This window comes from Cervus elaphus, chromosome 3 (assembly GCF_910594005.1).
Source record: "Cervus elaphus chromosome 3, mCerEla1.1, whole genome shotgun sequence".
Taxonomy (NCBI): domain Eukaryota; kingdom Metazoa; phylum Chordata; class Mammalia; order Artiodactyla; family Cervidae; genus Cervus; species Cervus elaphus.
In genome coordinates this window covers 31,533,723-31,558,165 of record NC_057817.1, presented here as the reverse complement: position 1 = coordinate 31,558,165, position 24,443 = coordinate 31,533,723, and the positions used below count along the sequence as shown (strand labels likewise).

The following is a 24,443-nucleotide window of genomic DNA, read 5'->3' as shown; positions in this document are numbered from 1 at the left end:
GAGAAAAAGTGAAAAAACAAGTTATCAGTTCAGTTGCTCAATCATGTCTGACTCTTTGTGACCCTATGGACTGCAGCATGCCCGGCTTCTCTGTCCATCACCAACTCCCTAAGCTTGCTCAAACTCACGTCCATCGAGTTGGTGATGCCATACAACCATCTAATCCTCTGTCATCCTCTTCTCCTCCTGCCTTCAGTCTTTTGCAGCATCAGGGTCTTTTTCAATGAGCAAGTTATTCAGGATCATGAATGAGAGAGTGTATCACTACAGATCCTTCATAGACTTAAAAGCCAATATGAGGGTGTTATGAATGATTTTATGCCAATGCATTTGACAATTTAAATGGAGAAATTCTTTGAAAGACACAGATTAACAAATTACAAGAATATGTAGAAAACCACAGTAGCACTATCAACTATTGAATTTGTAACCATAATCAGAAGGAAACTCAAGGTCCAGATGGTTTTACTGGTGAATCTGATCAAACGTAATCAAAAGGATAGTAATTCTACTGTCAGGAAGCATTTAACAGGAGGCTTCCTGTGTGCTGTTTTGGATCTGTCATGAATCCTCTGTTCCTTATTAATTCCTGAATATTCAGGAATTAAGAGGAGTGGTAAACCACTCCCTGGGGTGAGGAATGCATGCATTTCCTTCGTTAGTTTCTCCATAGGGAGAAAAGTAACTATTTATGACCCTCTTCCTTTTTATGGACCAAGTGATTATTTACAACCGTCTCTCTTTGATATGGACTGTCTGGATTTTTGATCTTTATCTTTGCTGAAAAAAGCTACCTTGTAAGACAATATATATTCCCACACTATGTTGAATAAAACACCCTTGCTCCACCAGAGACTTGGGTCCCTGTGTCCTTCTTTCTCTCTATTTCTCTCTCTCTCTCTCTCTCTATTTCTGGCTGATTCCCTGGAGCACGAAGGCTGGCTGCATAACCCAGGGAATATTAGCCTCTTTCCTTCTTTCACTTTCTTATCGTTGACTCTGGACCACCAGGTTCCAGTCCATTAAAGGACCCCCAACATTCTACAAACTTTTTTTTAAAGAAATTTTTATTCAGATCTTGTTTTATGACTAAATATAGTTTTAGTCATATAAATTCTGTATTTTTTGGTTAAATTTATTACTAGTTATTTTATGATTTTGTTGATAACATGAATGGATTTTTTTTTCCACTTTCAGTTCAAATTGGTTTTTGATAGGATAGTAATAAACTTTGTGTGTGTTTATTTTTTGTGTTGTCAACTTAATCTTATTAATTCTCATTCTTCCCTTCATCTCAGCCTATTGAGTCTAAGAATTAATCATATCATCTGCATACAAAATAAGTAATTTGGTATTTTATAATTATTTTAAGTATTTCCTCTTCATGTCTTATTATCATAGTTATAAATTTCAAAACAACGTAAGGAAACAGTGGAGAAAACAGGCATGTCTGCTCAGTTTCTGGTTTTAATAGAAATCACTTCATTTTTCACTATTTATAGTTTATCCAAGAAATTAAAATTACCATGTTTACTAAAAATTCCATGTAACATTTGTGTATAACTTAATAATTACTTAATAAAGCAAAGATCTATGTGATCACTATATAAGAAAAAAAGTTAAAGGTAAAGAAATAGTACATTACCAGAATTGGGAATGTACATCACTCCATCACTCTGCTACAGGAGCCCTGTCCCTTCTCTTAGTACTAACACAGGTTGCCCTAACATTCTTACTGATTTCCTTACTTTCTTTGTAGTTTTACCATTTATACATGCATCCCTAAATAATATAGTCCTGTTTGCCTTTATTTGAACTTTATATGAATGAAATAGTTTCATGTAACATTTTGTACAATATCATATCTAAGGTTGATCCATGCTACTTGGTGTGGAAATGTTTATTCATTTTCTTTGGTTGTATTCACTTTATACATACATACGTATGCATGTCTGCTCAGTCATGTCTGACTTTTGCAGCTTCATGGACTGAAACCCTCCAGGCTTCTCTGTCCATGGAATTTTCCAGGAAAGAATACTGGAGTGGGTTGCCATTTCCTGTTTCCATTGGGAAGATTAGGGGATCTTAATATAATTAATAATCTTAATATACTTATTAATAATATTAACAATCTTAATGTGATTATAATTAATTATAATATAATCTTAATATAATTACATTTATCAACATTTTTTGGCAGTTCAGTTCAGTTCAGTTCAGTTGCTCAGTCGTGTCCAACTCTTTGTGATCTCATGGACTGCAGCATGCCAGTCCTCCTTGTCCATTGCCGATTCCCAGAGTTTACTCAAACTCATGTCCATTGAGTTGGTGATGCCATCCAACCATCTCATCCTCTGTCGTCCCCTTCTCTTCCTGCCTTCAGTCTTTCCCAGCATCAAGGTCTTTTCAAATAAGTCAGTTCTTCGCATCAGGTGACCAAAGTATTGGCATTTCAGCTTCAGCATCAGTCCTTCCAATGAATACTCAGGACTGATTTCCTTTAGGATGGACTGCTTGGATCTCCTTGCTGTCCAAGGGACTCTCAAGAGTCTTCTCCAACACCACAGTTCAAAAGCATCAATTCTTCAGTGCTCAGCTTTCTTTATAGTCCAACTCTCATATCCATACATGACTACTGGAAAAACCATAGCCTTGACTAGATGGACCTTTGTTGGCAAAGTAATGTCTCTGCTTTTTAGTATGCTGTCTAGGTTGGTCATAACTTTTCTTCCAAGGAGCAAGCATCTTTTAATTTCATGGCTGCAATCACCATCTGCAGTGATTTTGGAGCCCCCCAAAACAAAGTCTGTCACTGTTTCCACTGTTTTGCCATCTCTTTGTCATGAAGTGATGGGACCGGATGCCATGATCTTAGTTTTCTTAATGTTGAGTTTTCAGCCAACCTTTTCACTCTCCTCTTTCACTTTCATCAAGAGGCTCTTTAGTTCTTTTTTGCTTTCTGCCACAAGGGTGGTGTCATCTGCATATCTGAGATTATAGTACTTTTCATATCTGGTTTTTAAAAATCCTCCTCTGCCATGAATATATTGTCCTACATTAAGTTATAAAAGATTTTTAGTTTTGCCTTTCACATATAATACTTCAACTGGGACTGTTTTTCGCTTATGCTGGGTGAGGATAAAATTTTATTAATTTTTTACATGAAGAGCTAATCATCCCAGCAGTATTGATTGAAAAGTACACCCTCAATGAATTGATCTACCTTGCCATCTCAGTGTTTACTTCTGAGTTTGGGTTCCATTTCTGAGTTCTCTTTTCCATTAGCATATTTGTTTATTTGTCAGTAATATAAAGTTTTAATTACATAGTTTTATAATAAATCTTGATGTCTTATTCTTCTTAATTTGGCCTTTGTTGAGTTGTTTACTTTTGCATAAATTTTGGAATCAACTTTTCAAATTAATAAAAAATTGTTCTGGAATTTTAATTGAAATTATACTAAAAATATGGGCTTCTCTGGTGGCTCAGTGGTAAAGAATCTGCCTGCCAATGCAGGAGATGTGGATTTGATTCCTGGGTCAGGAAGATCCCCTGGAGAAGGAAATGGCAATCCCACTCCAGTATTCTTGCCTGAAAAATCCTGTGGACAGAGGATCATGGCAGGCTACAGTCCATGGGGTCACAAAAGAGTTGAACACGACATAGCAACTAAAACAACAACAACAGACTAAATATATAAATGATTTGGGAACAACTGACAGTTTTAAAATCGTCTACCATTTATAAGCATGATATATTACTTTCTATTTAGGTCTTCATTAATGTTTCTCAATAGGCTGCTATTATGTATTTGTTTATTAATTATATAGATGCAAAGGGGTACCTTATTGGCCTTTTAATTTTATTTCTATAATTATTCATGCATACCCCCTACTCCATATACTGTTATACAATATGTACCTGGATCAAATGCACATGCTGTATTTTTTAAACATAAGATCTTAGGCAAGAGGGCTTAGGAAAAATAAGATAGGCATGATACATGGATTTCTAATATGAGAATAATTTAATTTTTTTCACATTTTCCTGCATATTGGTCACAATTTTCCTATAAAAACAGAACTGATAGACTATATACATAAACATATAGATATGTAGAAGAGATTTATTGTGAGACATTGGCTCACACAATTATGGAAGCTGAGATTTGCCATCTGCAAGACAGAGGCCAAGGAAAGACAGTGTTGTAATTCTAATCTAAACTGAAGGTTTAAGAACCAGGGGAGCTAGTGAGAGAAGTCCCACCTTTAGTCTGAAGGTCCAAGAACCGGAAGCATCAATATTTAGATATTGGGCAGAGAAAGCACACTCACCCTGTTTTGTTCCATTTTAGCCCTTAGCAGTTGGATGATACCCAGGCAGTCTTCTTTGCTGAAGTGAAGTGAAGTCTCTCAGTCATGTCCGACTCTTTGCGACCCTGTGGATTGTAGCCTACCAGGCTCCTCCATCCATGAGATTCTCCAGGCAAAACTACTGGAGTGGGTTGCCATTTCCTTCTCCAGGGGATCTTCCTGAACCAGGGATTGAACCTGGGTCTCCCGCATTGCAGGCAGATGCTTTAACCCCTGAGCCACCAGGCAAGCCCCTGGAAACACTGTCATAGACACACCCAGAAATAATGTTTTGCCAGCTATCTGGGCATCCCTTAATCCAGTCAAGTTGACATGTAAAATTAACCAGCACATCAGTCTATTCAGGTTCACTGGCCTTTTGATGCCAGAGAATACCACCAGGTCTTATGAATGGATGGCTCTGACTGTTTTCATTCTGGAGTATTAGTTATACCTGATTTCTTCTTTGTTGTAGGCTCCTTTCTTTATTGTGTGCCTTTGCGAAAATGCCAAGAAAAAGTTGACATTTTGGCCAGAGACCCTGTTCTGCTTCGATATACTTTATGTATGTCAGCAAGCCCTGCTATTTCCTCACACAGAACCAAGGTCTCTCTCTGTGAACATGTGTGTGAAGTGAAAGTTGCTCAGTTGTGTCTGACTCTTTGTGACCCCATGGACTATACAGTTCATGGAATTCTCCAGGCCAGAATACTCGAGTGGGTAGCCTTTCCCTTCTCCAGGGGATCTTCCCAGCCCAGGGATCAAACACAGGTCTCCCTCATTGCAGGCAGATTCTTTACCATCTGAGCCACAAGGGAAGCCCAAGAAGCCTATCCCTTCTCCAGCAGATCTTCCCGACCCAGGAATTGAACCAGGGTCTCCTGCATTGCAGATGGATTCTTTACCAATGAGCTATGAGGGAAGCCCCTCATATGAGGGAAGCTATGAGAGAGTTATGAAGGTCTCTCTCTGATTATTTTGCAAAGGGCTCCTGGATAGGAACCTGTACATCAAGCTCTTTTTCCCCCAGCCCCCTCCTCTCTTTTTTTTTGGCAGCTTATTTACTTCAAAATCCAAACAAATAGTTAAATATAACTGAAATTCAATTTCCCCAAATGCTCTGTGCCTATAAACATCTTTCTCCTTTAGCGATACGTTTTCTCTTTCCGATCAGAAGCTTTCTCTTACCTGCTGGCACACTTCTGTTGCCTCAGCATTCGCAGTAGAGCTGTTTTTACCTCCTGGTTCTTGAGGCTGTAGATAAGGGGGTTCAGCAAGGATGTGATCACACTGTACTGAACGGAGACCACTCGCTCCAACATTGAGCCTGAGGCGGGGCTGATGTACCTGAACAGCGCCGTCCCATAGAACAGGAGCACCACAGTGAGGTGGGAGGAACAGGTGGAGAAGGCCTTGCCTTGGCCCTCAGAGGAGCGGATACTCAGTATGGCAGAAATGATTCTTGAGTAAGAAAAGAGGATCGGGGGAAGTGTCAGCAGCCCTAAAGATGTACATGACACAGCTAGAAGAAGCTCGTTGACAGTGGGGTCAATACAAGACAGAGGGAAGAGTGGAGGTAGCTCACAACTGAAGTGGGGGATGATGTTGGAACCACAGAAATGCAACTTGTGAACCAAAAGACTATTCATCAAGGAAATAGAGAATCCCACTGCCCAAGCTATGCTCACAATCCCAGTGCAGAGAGGTCTGTTTATGACCACAGTGTAGACCAGAGGGTGGCAGATAGCAGCATAGCGGTCGTAGGCCATGGCGGAGAGAAGACAGGCTTCTGTCCCCCCTGAGAGAGTGAAAAAGAAACTGAGTGATGCAGCCCCACACTGAGATGCTTTTCTTCTGAGACAAGAAGTTCTGTAGCATTTTGGGCACAGTGACTGAGGAGAAACTGAGATCCAGGAAAGACAGGTGTCCGAGGAAGAAGTACATGGGTGTGTGGAGCCGAGAATCAGCCTTGATGATCAGGATCATCACTGTGTTCCCCACTAATGTCAGCAGATAAATCCCCAGGAACAGCACAAAGAGCACGGTCTGGATCTGGGGGTCACTGGACAATCCCAGAAGGACAAACTCAGTAATAATACTGACATTTTTCATGGTTGCTTAGAGATTCTGTCCCTCACAAGAAATGAATGGTTCTACACTTGTGAGACATTAATCTGAGTCATTTTCCATGAACAAGAGTCTTTTGCTCAAAGAGAGTATACCTCCTTCTGTGCTGTGTGCTAAGCCGCTTTAGTCGTATACCTTCTTACCTATAGACCAAAATGGAAAACCCAGGATAAGGGAGTGTCTCCTCAGATACTATATTCTCACTTGATCTTCTTTTCTAATTGCTAGCATTATCTTGTCATGATCTTTATCCTTCACCCTACTTTGTCACTTAGTAGTAATAATAATTAACAATAATAACTCATGTGCATTTAATAATAACAATGTATCATACATAGGAAAATCAGGTTCTGGATTCAAAACAAGGGGTGGAGCCCAGAAAACCCTCCCTGGTTAAGGGCTGAGAGGCCCATGGGAAAGTGATTCCTTCTTAGACAAGTGAGATCATAGACTCACAGTATGCTAGGATGTTGTCATAATGGCTTTTAACCCTTTCATTTTATAAATGAGGTGAATGCAATGCCTGAGGCCTCATAGCAAAATGAAGTCAAGGTTGGGATTAGTCCAGATGTTTCAATTAGTCTTGCATGCATCCTCATGTACCACACTTACTGGTTTTAAACTGATTGTTAAGATGAGTTTTGTGTGGTTTTGGGGTCATGAATGACTTCATTAGTAGGAAGTTCACCTAAATTATGTCCAGGTATTCCTTGGCTCTGATATAGTACTCCCTACAGTTCTATGACAGCAGCTATTAAAGTGGAATGAGTGCTAGTTTTAGAGTACTAACCTTAGTTTGAGTCTTGGCTCAAACATTCTAATGGTATCATCTGAGAAAAGTTACTCAGTTTCTTGAAACCTTCCCTTATTCATTTATGAAATTGGGCAAATGAAACATATGCTTTTGCAAACTGTCTTGCCCATGACACCCTGCACAAAAACATCAAACATGTGTACGAACAAAAATTGACACAGAATCTTGAAAAATAGAAGTGATTTCTCTATTGGTTAGTAGGCTTATGGGCATTCATTTCTTTTGAACAGTTTCTCTAATATTGTAAAATTACTTTTCCATTGAACATTTCTTTTTTTATATATAATGAAAAGATATGGAGACTTTCAGGAAACTCAGTTTAGCTGTGTTTTCTTCAGAGAGAAATACTGAATTGCAGTGAGAGAAAGCTCCTGGGCAAAGGAAGCTGAACCTCTAAAGGGCAAATTTTTCTGTGGTTTCTTCCCCATTACCACTGGGCACCTCAGTAGTTTGATACTACTCAGTACATGTCCCAAGTCCTACATAGGACTGAATCCGGTGCCATTTAAAAATATTCCAGGCCCAGGATCTCAGAATACTTCAGGGCACTGTTTTCAAAGTGTGAAAACAGTTTGCCATAGTGCTTTAGGGAGACACCCTAAGTATCAAGAGGGTGAGGAGTTACAGGGTGTTTGAGGTTTCACATCCATCTCAATCACCCCATCTCTCCATTCATCTATTTAATCATATTTGATGGTAGGATTTTGGTGGTAGGATTCCATCAAAGCAAAGTGTCCCATTAGTACAAACTTTCGAAAACCCTGCAAACTAGGGATTCCTTAGCCAGAATAAAGTTGTCTTTCTCACTATATTCTCCACCCTTCTCAGTCCTCCAGGAAATCTCCTCCTTACTCTTCATCTGGCTTTGCAGCCAGTAAAAACATTCCCATTCAAAATAAAAGCCTAAATTCTGGGGGAGGGAGGGGTCCCAGAACTTGATACATAAAGGAACAAACAAGAAGACTCCAAATGGACAAAGGGCAAAAGGCTCAATCTTCCAACTCAGCCATTACCTGAATGGAGGTAGCAGTGTCTGACTTTGAGAAAGATATTTCCCTAATCTGGATCTAATTTCCTTCTGTGGAAACAGGAGGGGCTTGGACCAGATAACCTGTACAGCTCTCACTAGTTACATATAACTATGCACCTTTAAGTCTCTCACCTGCCTTACTAAACATGGCTGCTCAGGGTTTGCTGCGTCTTTTGAATTTTAAGCCAGCCTGCTTGCCACAGGACACTGTTGCTGGAAGGAGACTTCACTCCAGTGGTTAGAGATGAGAGGCTTCAGTTAGATGCCAGGAAAGGTGGACCTTGTTTCCCAGCCACTAATATGGCCAGAGACAGATAGAGACAGGCAGTGGTTAAGAGCCAAAGTGTTCGGGTGTGAGTCTCTTTGGAGAGGGCTCTCTTAAGACTTAGGTTTTTCTCTTGTTTTCTCCCTCAGTCCCAGGGAGAGCTCCTGGATAGTTTGTGTGACCTGTATTTCCTCTTTCATCAGAGTCCTGGGATCTTGTACCAGGTGGGCCCTGGGGAGGAATGGTGAGAAAATGCTCCAGAGTCAGGAATTGTCCACTGCCCATGGGAGAGGTAGCATTAGCTAGAACCAGAGGGGCCACTGGTCCTGGGACTGAGTGGTTACTGACATGGCTGTTTCCAAGAGTATCTGGTTGATACTCAGGAGTTTAGAAAGCTCCTGGCCACAAATTGCTCTACTAATTAAGAAGCAGAGGATCCAGAAGTTCTATAAAGGATTCATCTTGTCTCTGACAGCTCTCTTGGATTTTGAGCATGAGTATGTGCATGCACACAAACACATATACCTAGGTCTATACAATTTGAAAATGTATTACTCTTATGAAACCATTTGCTCTTTTCTAAACCCTTGTTTCTCTAGCAATCAGCTTAAGCTCTTGCCTCCTACTTCATGGAGGAAATGTTTCTATGCTAATCTTAATTTTGCTGTATCTCTTCCTCTGTTGGGCTTTAGTACTGTTTATTGCTCATGTTTTTCATTTTTAAAAATGTAGTAGGAACAAAAACAGAAATATAGACCAATGAAACAAGATAGAAAACCCAGAGATAAATATATGCATCTATGGGCACCTTATCTTTGACAAATGAGGCAAAAATATACAGTGGAGAAAAGACAGTCTCTTCAGTAAGTGGTGCTGGGAAAGTTGTTCAGCTACATGTAAGATAATGAAATTAGAACACTTCCTAACACCATACATCAAAATAAACTCAAAATGTATTAAAGACCAGAAACTGTAAAACTCTTAGAGGAAAACATAGGTAGAACACTCTTTGACATCAGTTCAGTTACTCAGTTGTGTCCGACTCTTTGTGACCCCATGAATCGCAGCACGCCAGGCCTCCCTGTCCATCACCAAATCCCGGAGTTTACTCAAACTCATGTCCATCGAGTCGGTGATGCCATTCAGTCATCTCACCCTCTGTCATCCCCTTCTCCTCCTTCCCCCAATCCCTCCCAGCATCAGGGTCTTTTCCAAAGAGTCAACTCTTCGCGTGAGGTGGCCAAAGTACTGGAGTTTCAACTTCAGCATCAGTCCTTCCAATGAACACCCAGGACTGGTTTCGTTTAGGATGGACTGGTTGGATCTCCTTGCAGTCCAAGGGACTCTCAAGAGTCTTCTCCAACACCACAGTTCAAAAGCATCAATTCTTCAGCGCTCAGCTTTCTTCACAGTCCAACTCTCACATCCATACATGACCACTGGAAAAATCATAGCCTTGACCAGACGGACCTTTGTTGACAAAGTAATGTCTCTGCTTTTTAATATGCTATCTAGGTTGGTCATAACTTTCCTTCCAAGGAGTAAGTGTCTTTTAATTTCATGGCTGCAATCACCATCTGCAGTGATTTTGGAGCCCAAAAAAAATAAAGTCTGACACTGTTTCCACTGTTTCCCCATCTATTTGCCATGAAGTGATGGGACCAGATGCCATGATCTTAGTTTTCTGAATGTTGAGCTTTAAGCCAACTTTTTCACTCTCCTCTTTCACTTTCATCAAGAGGCTTTTTAGTTGCTCTTCACTTTCTGCCATAAGGGTGGTGTCATCTGCATATCTGAGGTTATTGATACTTCTCCCGGCAATCTTGATTCCAGCTTGTGCTTCCTCCAGCCCAGTGTTTCTCATGATGTACTCTGCATATAAGTTAAATAAGCAGGGTGAAAATATACAGCCTTGATGTACTCCTTTTCCTATTTGGAACCAGTCTGTTGTTCCATGTCCACTTCTAACTGTTGCTTCCTGACCTGCATATAGGTTTCTCAAGACGCAGGTCAGGTGGTCTGGTATCCCATCTCTTTCAGAATTTTCCACAGTTTATTGTATGTGATCCACACAGTCAAAGGCTTTGGCGTAGTCAATAAAGCAGAAATAGATGTTTTTCTGGAACTCTCTTGCTTTTTCGATGATCCAGCGGATGTTGGCAATTTGATCTCTGGTTCCTCTGCCTTTTCTAAAATCAGCTTGTACATCTGGAAGTTCACTGTTCACATATTGCTGAAGCCTGGCTTGGAGAATTTTGAGCATTACTTTACTAGCGTGTGAAATGAGTGCAATTGTGCGGTAGTTTGAGCATTCTTTGGCATTGCCTTTGTTTGGGATTGGAATGGAAACTGACTTTTTCCAGTCCTGTGGCCACTGCTGAGTTTTCCAAATTTGCTGGCATATTGAGTGCAGCACTTTCACAGCATCATCTTTCAGGATTTGAAATAGCTCAACTGGAATTCCATCACCTCCACTAGCTTTGTTCATAGTGAACAACCATAGGAGGGCAGAAACCAAAAGGAAGAAAGAATTCAACCCTGAAGCCTGGGAAAAGGAGACCTAAAACACAAAAAGTTTAAAAAAAAAGAAAAGGCAGAGAAATACTACACAAATGAAGGAACAAGTTAGAAACACAGAAGTCCAAATAAATGAAGAGGAAATAGGGAAACTACCTGAAAAAAATTCAGAATAATGATAGTAAAGATCAAAAACCTTGAAAACAAAATGGAGAAAATGCAAGAATCAATTAACAAAGACTTAGAAGAATTAAAGAATAAACATACAGAGACAAACAGCACAATTACTGACCTGGGGAGTTCATCTTTCAGTGTCCTATCTTTTTGCCTTTTCATACTGTCCATGGGGTTCTCAAGGGAAGAATACTGAAGTGGTTTGCCATTCCCTTCTCCAGTGGACCACATTCTGCCAGGTGGGCCTTAGGAAGCATCACTATGAACAAAGCTAGTGGAGATGATGGAATTCCAGTTGAGCTATTTCAAATCCTAAAAGATGATGCTGTGAAAGTGCTGCACTCAATATGCCAGCAAATTTGGAAAACTCAGCAGTGGCCACAGGACTGGAAAAGGTCAGTTTCCATTCCAATCCCAAACAAAGGCAATGCCAAAGAATGCTCAAACTACCGCACAATTGCACTCATTTCACACGCTAGTAAAGTAATGCTCAAAATTCTCCAAGCCAGGCTTCAGCAATATGTGAACCGTGAACTTCCAGATGTACAAGCTGGTTTTAGAAAAGGCAGAGGAACCAGAGATCAAATAGCCAACATCCGCTGGATCATCGAAAAAGCAAGAGAGTTCCAGAAAAACATCTATTTCTGCTTTATTGACTACGCCAAAGCCTTTGACTGTGTGGATCACATACAATAAACTGTGGAAAATTCTGAAAGAGATGGGATACCAGACCACCTGACCTGCGTCTTGAGAAACCTATATGCAGGTCAGGAAGCAACAGTTAGAAGTGGACATGGAACAACAGACTGGTTCCAAATAGGAAAAGGAGTACATCAAGGCTGTATATTTTCACCCTGCTTATTTAACTTATATGCAGAGTACATCATGAGAAACACTGGGCTGGAGGAAGCACAAGCTGGAATCAAGATTGCCGGGAGAAGTATCAGCAACCTCAGATATGCAGATGACACCACCCTTATGGCAGAAAGTGAAGAGCAACTAAAAAGCCTCTTGATGAAAGTGAAAGAGGAGAGTGAAAAAGTTGGCTTAAAGCTCAACATTCAGAAAACTAAGATCATGGCATCTGGTCCCATCACTTCATGGCAAATAGATGGGGAAACAGTGGAAACAGTGTCAGACTTTATTTTTTTTGGGCTCCAAAATCACTGCAGATGGTGATTGCAGCCATGAAATTAAAAGACACTTACTCCTTGGAAGGAAAGTTATGACCAACCTAGATAGCATATTAAAAAGCAGAGACATTACTTTGTCAACAAAGGTCCATCTAGTCAAGGCTATGATTTTTCCAGTGGTCATGTATGGATGTGAGAGTTGGACTGTGAAGAAAGCTGAGCGCTGAAGAATTGATGCTTTTGAACTGTGGTGTTGGGGAAGACTCTTGAGAGTCCCTTGGACTGCAAGGAGATCCAACCAGTCCATCCTAAACGAAACCAGTCCTGGGTGTTCATTGGAAGGACTGATGCTGAAGCTGAAACTCCAATACCTTGGCCTCTTGATGCGAGGAGCTGACTCATTGGAAAAGACCTTGATGCTGGGAAAGATTGAGGGCAGGAGGAGAAGGGGACGACAGAGGATGAGATGGTTGGATGGCATCACTGACTCAATGGACATGGGTTTGGGTGGACTCTGGGAGTTGGTGATGGACCAGGAGGCCTGGCGTGCTGCAGTTCATGAGGTCACAAAGAGTGGGACACGACTGAGCGACTGAACTGAACTGAACTGAAGTTGAATGTATCAGTCAGTTTAGGCCAAGTTACCCTGTGGTAAGTGACCCAAAATTTCACCAGCTTAACAACAGGAAAGATTCACTTCTCATTCTATGTGTCTGTTAGGATAGCTGTGACTTTGTTACTACACAGTTTTTTTCAGGACCTAGACTTTTGGAGCAGCCTTTAAACTGGGGTATGGCTATTGTTTGGGCTGTTAGAAAAGAGTACAATGATGAACTGTGAGCTGGTTCTTGAAGCTTGTGCTCAGAAACCATATGGGACTTTGGACCACACTTCACTAGCCAACGCAAGTCATATGGCCACACTTGACTTCAGTAGGGCAGAGGTGTATCATCCTCCCACCAGGAGGCACAGGTAAAACCTGAGGTGCATGGGCTGGGGAGAAATTTTGACTCTTCCCCAGGAGGAGTTAGCAAGTAATTTGAACAGTGATACAAAACCATGTTGGGAAAAGAATTAATGGTCAGCAAGGAGGTCCAAACCTGCTTTCACCACTTTGTCTTCTCAGTCTATATAAATGCAAATAGTTGAGTTTGTATTTTTTTATTTAGGTATAGCTGATTTATAGTATTTTATCAGTTTCAGATATACAACACAATGATTCCAATTTTTATAGATTATACTCCATCTAGTTATTGTAAAATATTGGCTATATTCCTTTAACAGTCTATCCTTGTATCTTATTAATTTTACACATAGTAGTTTGTAGTCCTTAATCTCCTATCCCTATCTTGCCCAGCTTCCTTTCCTTCTCCCCCCAGGTAACCACTAGTTTCTTTGTATCTATGAGCCTGTTTCTGTTTTGTTATACTGATTCATTTGTTTTATTTTTTTTAGATTCCACATATAAGTGCTAACATACTCTATTTGTCTTTATTTCACTAAACAATACTCTCCAGGTCCATCCAAATTGTTCCAAATGGCAAAATTTCATTTTTATGGCTGAATAGTACTCCATTATATATATATATGTGTGTGTGTGTGTGTATGTATGTGTATACACACACATATACATGCCACATCTTTATCCATTCATCTGTTGGTTGCTTCTGTATCTTGCAAATAATGCTGCTGTGAACATTGGGGTGCATGTATCTTTTGAAATTAGTGTTTTATTTTCCTTCAATATATAACCAGGAGTGGAATTTTTGGATCATATGGTAGTTCTATCTTTAGTTTTTTGAGGAACCTCCATTCTGTTTTCCACAGTGGCTATACCAATTTACACTCCCACCAACAGTATAAAGGGTTCCCTTTACTCCACTTCCTCACCAAAATTTGTTATTTGTGTTTTTTTTTAACTATTTATTTATTTTTATTTTTTGGCTTTGCTGGGTCTTTGTTGCTGCACACAGGCTTTCTCTAGTTGCCGTGAGTAGAAGCTCCTCTCTAGTTGTGGTGCATGGGCTTTTCATTGTGGTGGCTTCTCTTGTTGCCAAGCACAGGCTGTAGGCATATGGGCTCAGTAGTTGTGGCTCACAGGCTCAGTTGCTGTGCAGTATGTGGGATGCTGCTGGATCAGTGGTCAAACCGGTATTCCCTGCATTGCAAGGTGGATTCTTAAGCAGTGGACCACTGGGGAAGCCCTGTTTCTGGCTGTTTTGACGATAGTTTTTCTGACCGATATAAGGGGATATCTCATTGTAGTTTTGGTTTGCATTTCTTTGATGATTAGCAATGTGGAGCATTTTTTCAAGTGCTTATTGGTCATCTGTACACCTTCTTTGGAAAATATCTATTCAGGTCTTCTGCTGATATTTTAAACTTTTGTTTTTGATATAGAGTTGTATGAGCTGTTTATGTATTTTGGATATTAACCCTTTATTGGTCATATCATTTTCAAACATATTCTCCCATTCAGTAGGTTGTCTTTTTTGTTTTGTTGATGGTTTCCTTTACTTTGCAAAAGCTTTTAATTAGGTTCCATTTGTTTACTTTTGTTTTTGTTTCTTTTGCCTTAGGAGACAGATCCAAAAAAATTACTGCTGTGTTTTATGTCAACCAGTATTCTGCCCAAGGTTTGGTTCTTATGGTTTCCAAACTTACATTCAGGCCTTTAATACATTCTCAGTTTCCTTTTGTTTCTGGCATGAGAATATATTCTAATTTCATTCTTTTACATGTATCTGACTGGTTTTCTCAAACCACCTATTGAAGAGACTGTCTTTCCCCCATTGTTTATTCTTACCTCCATTGTTCTTGATTGAGGAATAGAACAAGAGTGACCGTAGACAGATTACCTGTCATAGGCCATGGCAGAAAGTACTCAGGCTTCAGGGTACCCCGAGAAGGATGACATACTCTGGGTGGTAGAATCCTCAATGAGAAATATAGCATCCTGCTTGATTTATTCTCTTCTTATTAGCATACTTTACCAAAAACTGTTTTCAAAGAATGTGGACATTGGGTAAATTTTCCAAGGCTTTCTATCGAAAAATATTATTGGGCCTTAAGTTTTGCCTTTATTTTTATTTATTTATTTATTCAGTGGGTTTTGTCATACATTGACATGAATCAGCAATAGATTTACACGTATTCCCCATCCCGATCCCCCCTCCCACCTCCCTCTCCACCTGATTCCTCTGGGTCTTCCCAGTGCACCAGGCCCGAGCACTTGTCTCATGCATCCCACCTGGGCTGGTGACCTGTTTCACCATAGATAATATACATGCTGTTCTTTCGCAACATCCCAGAGAAAATATCACTGGACAGATATTCTTAATCTTAAAATTTCTTTCCTTCAATGCTTTAAAAGTCTTACTTCACTCTCTGTATCTTTTGTTACTTTTAAGTGTCAGTCTGATCTTTTTGCTTAGTAGGGAATTCTTTCTTTATCTCTAGAAATATTTTAGAAACTTTTAAAAATGTCTTATTCATCTTTGAAGTTCTCAAGTTTCAGTGTATATTAAGTGATTACATTGTGTTTTTAAAAAATTATCTATCCAGCTTGGCACTTTGAATTCTTGTGAAGTATATCAGACATGAAAAAGGCTATATATTTTGTCTATGTGTGGTTAAAAATTATAATAAATGGACCTCTGTTTACACTCAACTGAAGGGAAAAACATGATAACACTTTGAAAGATCCCTGTACACTCTTCCCTCTGATAACCATTATCCTAAAATTTGAGTTTATTGTTTTTTCCTTTTGTTTTTATGATTTTACCTCAAATGTATGTGTTCCTAAGCTGTATGTTTAGTTTTGTGTATTTTTTAACCCTACATAAAGGAAATAATAATATGTATTATGCAGTGACATGTTTTATTCTCTCAAAATTATGTTTATGAGATGAAAACAATATTTGACAGGATGGAGATGTCAAATCAGTAGGAAAGGAAGGAGCTTTACAGTAAATGGAGCAATTGGTATCCATTTGGAAAAAAATAAAATTGGATCTTTTCTTATATCACACATTCATAAAATAATTTCTATGTGGATTACAGGCTTAAATGTAAAAAATACTTTAAAAGTTTCCTGGGAAATTTAGGGAAATTTATCTTTGGTTTACAGTGCAAGCTGTACCATCAATTTCCCAAGGGTATACTCCTTTGTTTCTGACTTCTCTATTCTGTTCAATTGGCTTATTTGTTTATCTTGCCACTAATGCCACATTAGCTTTATTATAATAGCTTTATGATAAATTTTGATGTCCAGTAAAGAGAATTTACTCATATTGTTATTCTTCAGCGGTATGTAGACGCTAAGGTGTCATGAGATCTATGATTTGCTTTTAAAAATCTAAGCATATTATATTGTGTTAGTTATTTTACTCTGTGCTTTGGAGTTGGTCAACTGGTCCAATCTGGAATACATATTACTGGCATTGTTAGTTAGCACTTAGGTCAGATTTGGGGGCTTCCCTGGTGTTGCTAGTGGAAAAAAAATCCGCCTACCAATGTGAAGATGTAAGAGACGCCGATTTGATTCCTGAGTCAGGAAGATCCCCTGGAGGAGGGCATGGTAACCCACTCCAGTATTCATGCCCCGAGAATCCCATGGACAGAGGAGCCTGATGGGCTACAGTCCATGGGTCACAAAGAGTTGGACACAACTGAAGCGACTTAATACAGCACATACTACAGGCACTTTTAACTGTATTTCCTATTATACCTTGAAGCTTTATTAGCATGGATTAGCTTATCTGTATTTTTAAAAATTGAAGTACAGTTGACAGTATTTTTTAGTTTCAGGCATACAACATGGTCATCCAATATCCTTATAGATTCCTTTAATATTTATACAAAGTTACTGTAAAATATCAACTATTATTCCCTGTTCTGTACATTACATCCCTGTAACTTATTTATTCGTAACTGGTAGTTTGTACCTCTTACTTCCTTTTGCTTATTTTGCTCCTCCTTGCCTCTAGTAACCATTAGTTTATTCTAAAAGAGTTGGATCAACTTAGCAACTAAACACTACAAACAACATCTAGTTTTGAATGACAGAACAAGGTAGTAAGGCTTTATCCTCTCCATCATTTCCAAATAGATGTGTGGTAGAGGATTTCATTCTGTAACTCCAGAACTAAAGACTATTAGAGTCAGAGCTTTAATTGGTACTAATTATAGTAGAAAAAAGGCAGATAACATTATAAATATGCTAGTAATAGGCTAGCAATAGCTTCATTATGAGGATTCCAAACACTTATTGCACAAATAAATGGTTTAAACAAAATATTGATAGCAGCAATACAAGAGGAGTACTCTTGGGAGTCAAACAGCTTATGCAAACTCTTCTGTGTAGCAGTGCCAGATATTAGAGGTTGACTTTTAGAAAAAAAGAAAAACCACTAACATTTCAGATCACCCCATTTAATAATCATCCTTGAGTCTATTTACACATACATACTGCCAGATCTTATCTAAATGGAAACAGAACACAAATCAGCAGAGAAATTTACACCATAGTTAAAAAATATTTCTGGTACCTATGGTTATAGCCCCTCTTTATCCCCAATATTTTTTTCTTCAATCTGCCAGAAGTTGTTTTTCAAAGAACTGTCTTCCAGCTTTTAAAAAATTTATTTAAAATATCTATCTTTTCCCAGTTTTATCAAACTATAATTGACATGTAGTACCATATAAGTGTAAGATATACAACATAACAATTTAACTTACATGTACCATGAAATAATCATCTCATATAGACACAGCATTTTAAAAATAGAAAATTATTTCCCTTGTGATGAGAACTCTTAGAATTTACTTTCTTAATAACTTTCATTTATAATGTACTGCATTATTATTTTTATCATGTTGCACATTACATCCCTAGTACTCACTTATCATATAACTGGAAGTTTTTACCTTTTGTAAGGTATTTTTGTCTAATTCCCCCTCCCTCACCCTCCACCTCAGGTAGCACAAATCTCATGTCTTTTTAAAAATTTGTTTTTAATTGAAGGATAATTGATTTACAATATTGTGTTGGTTTTTGCCATACATCAACATGAATCAGCCATAGGTATACATATGGCCCCTCCCTCTCAAACCTCCCTCCCACCTCCCACCCCTTTCCACCTATTCCCACCCCTCTAAGTTGTTACGGAGCCCTGGTTTGAGTTCCCCGAGTCATAAAGCAAATTCCCATTAGCTATCTATTTTACATATGGTAGTATGTATATTTCCATGCTACTGTCTCCATTCATTCCATCCTGTCCTTCCTCCCAGTCCCCTGCCCGTGTCCATAAGTCTATTCTCTATGTCTTCATCTCCATTGGTGGTGGTTTAGTCGCTAAGTTGTGTCCAACTTTTGTGACCCCATGGACTGTAGCTTGCCAGGCTTCTCTGTCCATGGGGTTCTCCAAGCAAGAATACTGGAGTGGGTTGCCATTTCCTCCTTTAGGGAATCTTCCTGACCCAGGAATGGAACCTGGGTCTTCTGCATTGCAGGTAGCTTATTTACTGACTGAGCTATGAGGGAAGCATCTCCATGCCCTGCAAATTGATTCATCAGTACCATCTTTCTAGATTCCATATATATGTGCATTAATATATGACATTTGGTTTTTCTCTTTCTAACTTACTTCACTCTGTATAATAGGCTCTAGGTTCATCCACCTCATTAGAACTTACTCAAATGCATTCCTTTTTATGACTGAGTAATATTGCATTGTATATAATTACCACACACAGCTTCTTTATCCATTCATCTGTTGATTGGACATCTAGGTTGCTTCCATGTCCTAGCTATTATAAATAGTGCTGCAATGAACATTGGGGTACATGTGTCATTTTCAATTTTGGTTTCCCTAGGGTATATGTCCAGTAGTGGAATGGCTGGGTATTATGGTAATTTTATTCCTAGTTTTTAAAGGAATCTCCATACTGTCTTCTACAGTGGCCACATCAGTTTGTATTCCCACCAACAGTGCAAGAGGATTTCCTTTTCTCCACACCCTCTCCAGCATTTCTTGTTTGTGGATTTTTTGGTGATGGCCATTCCGACCAGTGTGAAATGATACTTCATTGTAGTTTTGATTTGCATTTCCCTAATAATGAGTGATGTTGAGAATCTTCTCATGTGTTTATTAGCCAACTGTATGTCTTCTTTGGATAAATGTCTGTTTAGGCCTTATGTTCACTTTTTGATTGAGTTGTTTGTTTTTCTGGTATTGAGTAGTATGAGTTGTGTGTATGTTTTAGAGATTAATCCTTTGTCAGTTTTGTTTGCTATTATTTTCTGTCATTCTGAGGGTTGTCTTTTCACCTTGTTTATAGTTTCCTTTACTGTGTAAATTTAATTAGTTAAACTTTTAAGTTTAATGAAGTCCCACTTGTTTAATTTTGTTTTTATTTCCATTACACTAGGAGGTCAGTCATAGAGGATATAGCTGTGATTTATGTCATTGAGTGTTCTGCTTATGTTTTCCTCTAAAAGTTTTATAGTTTTTGGTCTTATGTTTAGGTCTTTGATCCATAATCTCTTTTTTAATGAATTTGTTTTAGAAGTATAATTGACCTACAACACTATGTCAGTTCCTGTTACACAACATGGTGATTCAATATTTCAATACATTTTAAATGATGAGCGCAAGTCTAGTTGTTATCTGTCACTATACAAAGATATTATGTAATTATTGACTATATTTCCCACACTGTACACTTTATTACCCATGACTCATTTATTTTATATCTTAAAGTTTGTACCTCTTAATCTCCCTCACCTATTTCAATCCCCCCTTATCCCCCTATCATCTGGAAACCACCTAGTTTTTCTCTAGGAACTCTGTTTCTGTTTGGTTATGTTTGTTCATTTATTTTGTGTTTTTAGACACCACATAGAAATGAAATCATATAATATTTACCATTCTCTGTCTGACTTTTTAATTTAACATGTACCTTGTAAATTCATCTCTGTTGCTACATATGACAAGATTTTACTCTATTTTATGAATGAGAAATATTCCATTGTGTATGACATATATCTTGTTTATTCATCTATTGATGGACACTTAGGTTGCTTCCATATTTTGACTATTGTAAATAATGTTGTAATCAACATATAGGTGCATATATTTTTGAATTAGCATTTTCATTTTCCCCCAATAAATACCTAGAAGTGGAATTGCTAGCTTTTATGGCATTTCTATTTTTCATTTTTTGAGGAATCTCCATACAGTTTTCCATAGTAGCTATACAAATTTACATTCCCACCAACAGTACATAAGAGTTTCCTTTTCTCCACAACCTTGCCAACATTTATTTCTTGTCTTTTTGAAAATAGCCATTCTGACAGGTGTGATGTCTTATTTTGGTTTTGATTTGCATTTCCCTGATGACTAGTGATATTGAGAATTTTTATGTGCCTTTCAGTCATCTGTATTTTTTTTTTTTTGAAAATGAATATTCAGGCCCTCTCTCCTTTTAAAAAATCAGAGTTTTTTTTAATGTTCAGTGTATGAGTTCTTTTCATATTTTGGATATTAACCCCTCATCAGAGATCATTTGCAAATATCTTCTCCTGTTCAAAAGCAGCCTTTTCATTTGTTGGTAGTTTCCTTGGTGTGAAAAAGCTTTTTAATTTGATGTAGTGTCCCATTTGTTTACTTTAGCATTTGTTTCCCTTGCCTGAGGAGACAGATTAAAAAATTGCATTGCTAAGAACTATATCATAGAACATACAGCCTATGTTTTATTCTAGGAATTTTATGGTGTCAAGTCTTACTCTGAAGTCTTTAATCCATTTTGAATTTATTTTTGTATGTGTTATAATAAAATAGTCCAATTTGATTCTTTTACATGTAGTTTCTCAGGTTTCCTAACAGGATTTATTGAAGAGGTTGCCTTTTCTCCTTTGTATATTCTTGTCTTCTTTGTCATAAATTAATTACCTTTATAAGTAAAGGTTCATTTCTGGGCCCTCTATTCTGTTCATTGATCTATGTGTCTAATTTTGTGCCGGTATCATACTGTTCTGATTACTATAGCTTTGTGGTATAGTTTGAAATCAGGGAGCATGATACCTACCATTTTATTTTGTTAATAACATTATTTTGGCTATTCTTTTGTGTTTTGATACAAATTTTAGGATTATTTGTGCTAGTTCTGTGAAAATGCCAGTGGTATTTTGATAAGGATTGCATTGAATTTGTAGATTGCCTTGGATAGTACAGCTATCTTAACAATATTAATTCTTCAAGTCCATGAGCATGGTATAGCTTTCCATTTGTTTGTATCATCTTCAGTTACTTTTATCAGTGTCATAGTTTTCTCTTTACAGGTCTTTTACCTGCTTAGATGGATTTATTCCCAGGCATTTTATTCATTTTGATATGATTATGAATGGAAATGGTTTCTTAATTTCTCTTTCTGATAGTTGATTGTTAGTGAATAGAAATGCAATAGATTTCTGTATGTTAATTTTGTATCTTGCAACTTTACTGAATTCATTTATGAGTTCTAAAATTTTTGGTGGTATCTTTAGGATTTTCTCAGTAACGTATCATGCCATCCACAAACAGTGGCAGTTTTACTTCTTCCTTTCCAATTTGGATTCCTTTTCTCTTGTCCGACTGCTGACTGCTAGGATTTCCAATACTGTGTTGAATAAAAGTAGTAAGAGTAGGTATCCTTGTTTTGTTCCTGATCGTAGAGGAAAGCTTTCAGCTTTTCACCATTTATTGTAATATAAGTTGTAGGCTTGTCATATATGGCCTTTATTATGTTGATATACTTCATGTCTAACTTTCTTAGTTGTTGTAAGTTTTTATTATAAATGGATATTGAATTTTGTCAAAGCTTCTTCTGTGTCAATTGAAATGATCATATGATTTTTATTCTTTGATTTGTTGATATGCTATATAACATTGATTGCAAATATTGAACCATCTTTTTTTCTGAAATGAATCTCAGTTGATCATGATGTATGATCCTTTTAATGATGTTGAATTCAGTTTGCTTATACTTGTTGATGATTATTATATCTATGTTCATTAGTGATATTGGCCTATATTTTTCTTTTTTTGTGATTTTTTTTGGTCTGGTTTTGATATCACAGTGATGTTGGATGATTGGAGCCTTTTACTTTGCTTAATACCCGCCACATCCATCTACATTGTCCCAACTGGCAAAATTTCATTTTTTAATATCTGAGTAATATTCCATTATCTTTCTGTCTAATCTCACATCTTCTCTATCTATCAATGGACATTTAGGTTGCTTCCATATCTTGGCTATTGTAAATAATGTTGCAATGAGCATAAAGATACATATTTCTTTTTGAATTAGTGGTTTTTTCCTTTACATAAATACTCAGAAATGGAATTGCTGGGTCTTATGGTTGTTCTATATTTAATTCTTTTTGGAATCTTCATAGTGTTTTTTTAGTGGCTGTACCAGTTTACATTTCAATAGTGCATGAGGGTGCATGAGGTTCCCTTTTCTCCATATCCTTGCCAGCACTTGACGTTTCTTGTCCTTTTGAAAATAGCCATTCTGACAGGTGTGAAGTGATAGATCTTTGGTTTTGATTTTAATTTTCCTTATGATTAATGATGTTGAGATCTTTTCATATGCCTTTTGGCCATCTTTATGTCTTCTTTGGGAAGATATCTATTTAGGTCCTCTGTCCATATTTTTAAAAGTTGTTTTTTTGTTATTGAGCTGTATAAGTTCTTTATATATTTGAATTTTAACCCCTTATTAGCTATATGGTTTGCAAATATTCCCCTCATTCAGTAGATCACCTTTTTATTTCATTGGTTGTTTCTTCACTGTGCATAAATGTTTTCATTTTATGTTGTTTCATTGGTTTTTTTTTGCTTTTGTTGCCATTGCCTTTGGAGTCAGGTCCAAGAAAACATTGCCAAGAGTGATGTCAATGAGCTTATTGCCTGCTTCCTTCTAGGAGTTGTATGGTTTCTGGTCATATATTCAAGGCATTTTGAGTTAATTTTTGTGTATGATGTAAGACAACTGTTATCTTTGGAAAAGCCCACTTGTAACATTGGCTCTGGCTGATGATTTCAACATGGTTCCTACCATTCTACAACTGATAAGAGTGTTTCATTGTGCCTTAATTGTTTCTACAAATTATATGGTTTATGTTCAACAGCTGCTTTCTGTTTTGGAGTGTAGAATTATGTGTATGTTATACTGGGGGTGCCCACATGACCAGCCTCCAATTTAAAACTGTGGGCACTGAGTCTCTAATGAGTTATTCTGGTTGGCAACATTTCACATATGCAGTCACAACTCCTTGCTTGGGGAATAAGTGTGTCCTGTAAGTGGCTTAGCATATACACATGTGAATCTCTACTGCGAGAGGAATTTTGGAAGCTGGTATTTCATTTCCTCTGGACATTGCCCCATGTACCTTTTTCTTTTGCTGATGATTTTATTTTGTATCTTAATACAACTATGTGCTGAGTTCTGTGAGTCCTCTTAGTAAATCACTAAGCCTTGGGAGTGATCTTGAGAACCCCCAACATACCTAGTTATAAGGAGGACTACAGAATTTAGTTTCTAGCTGGGTAGCCATGTGTCCAGCTAAAACTACAGAACCATGGGTCAAGGGAAGAATGGATTGGGATAAAAAAATAGAACCCTGCCTCACCCACATGTTTATTAACGTCTTTGCTTATTATTCCTAGTTGTACCTAGTTGTACTTTAGATCTTCCTTTTAGAGTTATTTTTCTTCTTTTTAGGAGATATCCCTTATCACGCAGCATAAAAGCCAAATGCTTAGTGTGGCCTCAAGATCTTTGTGATGTGGCCTAGATATCTCTAGGACCTCATCTTTTCCCACACTCCCCACTCTAATTTCTCTCCTGTAGCTCTAGTCTTGTTGCTGTTCTTTGGATATACAACACACATTCCATTTTATGACTGTGCTTGCTCTCTGCTCTGTGCATAGTGCACTTTTCCCAGATAGCCATATGGTTCACTAACTCCTTTTCTTCCCCTTAC

The 24,443-nt window shown here is 38.0% G+C and overlaps 1 pseudogene; it reads right to left on the bottom strand.

Moving 5' to 3' along the window:
* Positions 1–5,536: 5,536 nt before the first annotated feature.
* On the bottom strand, positions 5,537–6,464 carry LOC122678763 (annotated as a pseudogene).
* Positions 6,465–24,443: the final 17,979 nt, after the last annotated feature.